The sequence below is a fragment of the Cannabis sativa genome, chromosome 4 (assembly GCF_029168945.1).
Source record: "Cannabis sativa cultivar Pink pepper isolate KNU-18-1 chromosome 4, ASM2916894v1, whole genome shotgun sequence".
NCBI lineage: Eukaryota > Viridiplantae > Streptophyta > Magnoliopsida > Rosales > Cannabaceae > Cannabis > Cannabis sativa.
The window spans coordinates 12,618,374-12,623,770 of NC_083604.1; positions in this window are offsets into that span (position 1 = coordinate 12,618,374).

Genomic DNA, 5,397 nt, shown 5'->3' on the forward strand with positions numbered 1-5,397 from the left:
CATGCAGCAGCAAGTACAACAACAAAACTAAGCATGCAACCAATTCTTACTTGATTTTTCAAGAAACTAAAGAGGAGAAGAGTAAGAGCTATACCTAGAGCTTGAATTGCACACAAAAATCTGCTTGAAAACCAAGAATCACTAAGATTCTTGCTGCTCAAAGAAGGGCCGAAATAGAGAGAGAGAGAGTTGAGAGAAAAAAGTGTTTGCTTTCTTTTCTAATTTTCTAATTTTTGAATAAATGAGTTATAAAATTCACTTTTTCCTTATTTGTTTCAGCCAAAGAAAAATAGAAAATCAAGTTACTAACATATTCTAAAAATCCATAAAAAGACAAATTCATAAAGGCAAAATGACAATTTTGCCCTTCTACAATAAAATGACATAAAAGGGTACTAAGGGGTATTTTGGGAAAACTCTAAATTCCCGACCACTCCCGACATTCCCAATGTCTAATAAACTGTCCCATAATACTAACATATTAAGTTGTGATTTTACTGAGCCAAACACTGAGTTCCATGTTACCGGGCACCAGAAATGTAAAATTATGAAATTCACTATATGACATAAAATGCATTTCAGAATTCAATAATAACAGCATAAATAATTATTTAAATATCTATAAATAATTTTCATAATTAAACATAATTAACTGCTAATTTCTAAATTAAACTAAGCGGTCTTTACATATAGCTTCTATAGGTATTTAGAAGTGAAAATCCTTCAAGCTTGGCTGAATTGAGATAAATGATTGAGGCCTCATTTCAGTAATTATATTAGTTTACTAAAATATCATTTATATGTAGCTAAGTGTTTTCAGGATAAAATACATTGAAGGGTAGAACAGCAAATTTGTCCATATTCAGTGTAGATCATCTATAGAGGATCTTTGACTATTAGGATTGTAACAATGGATAACTATAATGTATCTATATCGTGGTGCATATAGAGCGTTCTATATAATTGAGAGTGCTATTCAATTCCAAATCTATAGTGGAGCAAGGCGGAATTAATAAGTTGAGAATTTACTTGGTGAATTCTAGATCTACTTATTGAAAGCTCGGTTATATAGGCCCATGGTCCCCTCACTAATTGAGATAATACTGCTTGCAGACTCAGTTATTTATGAATTTTCACTAAGCAAGGGCTTAATTGTGGAGAAAAGAGGTTTTGGGGTCAATTTGTTAATTAAGAGACTTTGTATGGTCTAATTAATAAATTACATAAATGACAATTTTATTTAGTAATTAATTATAATTATTAAATAAATAGTTTTGGCATTTATAGGATTGAATTAAAAAATATGGTATTATTGAAAAAAAAAATTAATTATTGAAATAAAGTGGCAAAATTCTAACTAGAAGCTGGTCCACTATAGTGTACGACCATGATGTGAATTTTTGCCCAATATTTCACTCCTTCTTAATCCATATAATTCAGCCCTAAGCCTTAGTTAAAACACTATAAAAGGAACATGATGCTCTCATCTCATCCTCTTGCTCGACAATTTGTCAACTAATGTCAACTTGACTATTCAACCAACCTAGATGAGAGAGTTCCTTCCTTAGTGATTTCAACCTCCTTCATTGTTCTTCACATTCGAAACCCATAGTGAATGAGTGTCATGCCCACACATAGCAAGTCAAGTACTCAATCATAGTGAGTAAGACGGTGGTAACCAAACCCAAAGGAGAGAAAGAGATCCAGGTTCAGATCTTGATAATGCTCTGATACCGAAAGGAATCAAGGGCTAGAGATCTTTAATGGAAGGAGTCATTATATTTTGCTGCAATCAATGTAAGGTTTTCTTAATCTCTTATGTGTTTATTTTTATTGTTTTAGAGAATTCATATTTAGGATGTTAATTCAACATCCTGGTGAAATATTCCCAACAGAAGGAAGGGTGAAGTTGTATAAAATTTCAAGTTTAGACTTTACTTGAAAGGATCAAATGGAAAGCATCATGGAGCGTAGGATAGACTTCAAGCAGTCCTTCCAATCTAGGAAGGAGGGTTGAAGACGTACCGTACCCCTAATGATCTTTCGTGCACAAAAAATAACGTGCATGCACGAGTCATGTTGAATTTTTATGTAACAAGCTTCGGTTTCTGAGAAGAAACGTTGAAGTTGTAAAAAAAATTCAAGCTTAGACTTCACTTTAAGGATCAAAGGGAAAGCATCACAGAGGGTAAGATAAACTTCAAGCACTCCTTCCAATCCAGGAAGGAGGGTTAAAGACGTACCGTACCCACAATGATCTTTTTTGCACAAAAAATAACATGCATGCGAGAGTCATGTTGAATTTTTATGTAACAAGCTTCAGCTTTCGAGAATAAAGGCTGAAGTTGTATAAAAATTCAAGCTTAAACTTTGCTTGAAAGGATCAAAGGGAAAGCATCACGAAGGATAGGATAGTCTTCAAGCAGTCCTTCCAATCTAGGAAGGAGGGTTGAAGACGTACCGTACCCCCAGTGATCTTTCTTACACGAAAAACAATGTGCATGCGAGAGTCATATTGAATTTTTATGTAACAAGCTTCAGCTTCCGGGAAGGAAGGCTGAAGTTGTATAAAAATTCAAGCTTAGACTTTGCTTGAAGAGATCAAAGGGAAAGCATCACGGAGGTAGGATAGACTTCAAGCAATCCTTCCAATCCAGGGAAGAAGGGTTGAAGATGTACCGCACCCCTTGTGATCTTTCTTGCACGAAAAATAACGTGCATGCGGGAGTCATGTTGAATTTTTATGTAACAAGCTTTGACTTCCAGGAAGGAAGGCTGAAGTTGTATAAAAATTCAAGCTTAAACTTCGCTTGAAAGGATCAAAAGGAAAGCATCACGGAGGGTAGGATAGACTTCAAGTAGTCCTTCCAATCCAGGAAGGAGGGTTGAAGACGTACCGTACCCCCAGTAATCTTTCTTGCACGAAAAATAACGTACATGCAAGAGTTATGTTGAATTTATGTAACAAGCTTTAGCTTCCGGGAATGAAGGCTGTAGTTGTATGAAAATTCAAGCTTAGACTTCGCTTGAAGGATCAATGGATGAAAAAGTCAACAGCATGTGGATTGCTTTTTTATTAGATAAGAATTTTTGGATAACTTTAAATATGTTAACGACTACAAGTGAGTTATGGTAATGATAATAATTTTTGAATTAATTTAATGGTGACTACAAGACGATGATGACAACAATTTTGAGATCGCATGATGAGTACTTTTCTATAAATTTATTTTTTTTATGGAAGGGATGCCCTTAAGCGAAAAGGAAAGATTCAAGATTGCATGGGTCATCACAATCCAATTAGCAGCTTTTTCTAACCCCAGTGCTAACTTTTCCAGTTTGTGAGCAAACGTGTTTGCTAAGCGATTAACATGATGGATAGTGGCATTGGGGAGATAAGATAAAGTTGTCTGAATTTGTTTGATAATGTCTCTGAATAGGGAGATTTCCTCTTTGTTGGGAGCTAAGGCATCTATGATTCTTTTGCAATTTGTCTCAATCAGATGAATGAGGAAGGATTCTTCAATACACCAGAGGAGCGCCTTAAGGATGGAATGTGCTTCGAGAGTTGTGGCATCCCCTCCACCTTTATAAGGGGAGGCGATAGCAACAACCACTTTACCATACTATTACCAATTACACCACCAAAACCTGCTAAATCAGTTGACTACATAGAGGCTGCATCAATGTTGAGCTTGAAAAGTCTTGATGGGGGGGGGGGGGAGTCCACGTGGGTGGAGTAACTTCTAAATGTGGGGGACCTTCTGTGTTGAGTTTCCTCGACCCTGCTGTGTATTCAGCCAAGTAGAGTCCCGCAAGGGTGGGAATGGCATGAAGATAATTCATCCGTTGATGCTTGATCTTCTTGTTCTTGTTATCCCAAATAAACCAAGAGATACAAATAAACATTTCCACTTCTTTCTTGTTTAAGTTAGTTATAAGCAATTTCATAAAAATAAGTGTTAGTATCCATGATAAGATAGGGATAGAAAATACTACCTTTTTAGACTCTTCGAATTCGTTTGCAATGGAACAAAGCATGAAGGACAGATTCCTCTTCTCTTAAGCAGAGGTCACAAACAGGGGAGTATGTGATTTTCCTAAAGAATAGGGATTATTTAGTGGGGAGGGTTGATGTGGAGGCTCTATAGGTAAAGTGTTTCAATTTGGAGGGGATATCAAGGTGCCAAATGAGTTTAAACCAGGGTGAGGGGGAGGAGGAGGGGATATCAGGGAGGGGTGTGGTGGGAGAAACTTAGGTGATATCTGGTTTTGACAGTATAGGTGCCAGACTTCGTGAGCTTCCAAATAAGCTTGTCTTCTGTCGGGTGAAGAGGTAGAGGGATAAAGAGGATATCATCAACTACATGGGGTGGGAAAGATTGGTTTAGGCGAGATATATTCCAAGTCATATTACTAAAGATATAGAAAGTGACATTGGAGGGGGCAGGGGCCTAAGGGTCAAAGTGTTTGTGGGAAGGGATCCAATGATCATGAATTGGAGAGGTGTTCTTACCATTGCCTATCTTCATGATGAGCCCTTTGTGCAGGAGATTTCTTCCCGAATGGATGCCACGCCAAACATAGGATGGGGAATGGCCAAGGGTGCAATTCAAAAATGAGGACCGGGGGTGATACCTTGCAGCAAAATTTTATGCCACAAGAGAGTGAGGGTGCTGAAAGATTCACCAAGCTTGCTTGGCAAGCATGGCTTGATTAAAGTGGACAAGAGATTAAAACCCTAGACCGCCATGTTTCTTCGATTGATAGTGTAATACCCTAGAATTAAGAAATAGATTAGCAAAATCCTAATTAGATAATTAAGAATAATTGAGGAATTATATTATTATATAGTTTAATATATGAGAATTTATTTGATTAATTATATGGTAAGACCCCGTTGGTGAGCCAGGGGCATTTTAGTAATTATGGCCCGAGAAGGGTAAATTGATGAAATTAATTTAATTACATGCTTAATAGAACTATATTATTATATAGTATGCTAGTGTTACCTTTTCAGGTGTGTTCTAACAGGTTGGCGCGGTATATTCACAACCGGGTATTTCGGGCCGAACTGGGTTCGGGCCCCAAATGCAAATTGGATTGAATTAATTAGCATTTTATTTGATAATGGATAATCTGAATTTTGTTTGAAAATAAATGAGTGTGAATGACAACTATGCCCTTGTATGTGTGAATATGTGAGAGTTGGCCCTAAGGGCATTTTGGTCTTTTGACCTTATTTGACTTATTTGGTAAAAGCTGAATTGTTAAGATAATGAAAAGAAAAGTTCTGGTGTATATCCCTCTCTTACCCGACCCTCTCTCTCTCCCTAACCCTCTCTAATTTTCAAAGCTAAATTGGTGAGAATTGCTTGATGTGGGTAGTTGATTAAG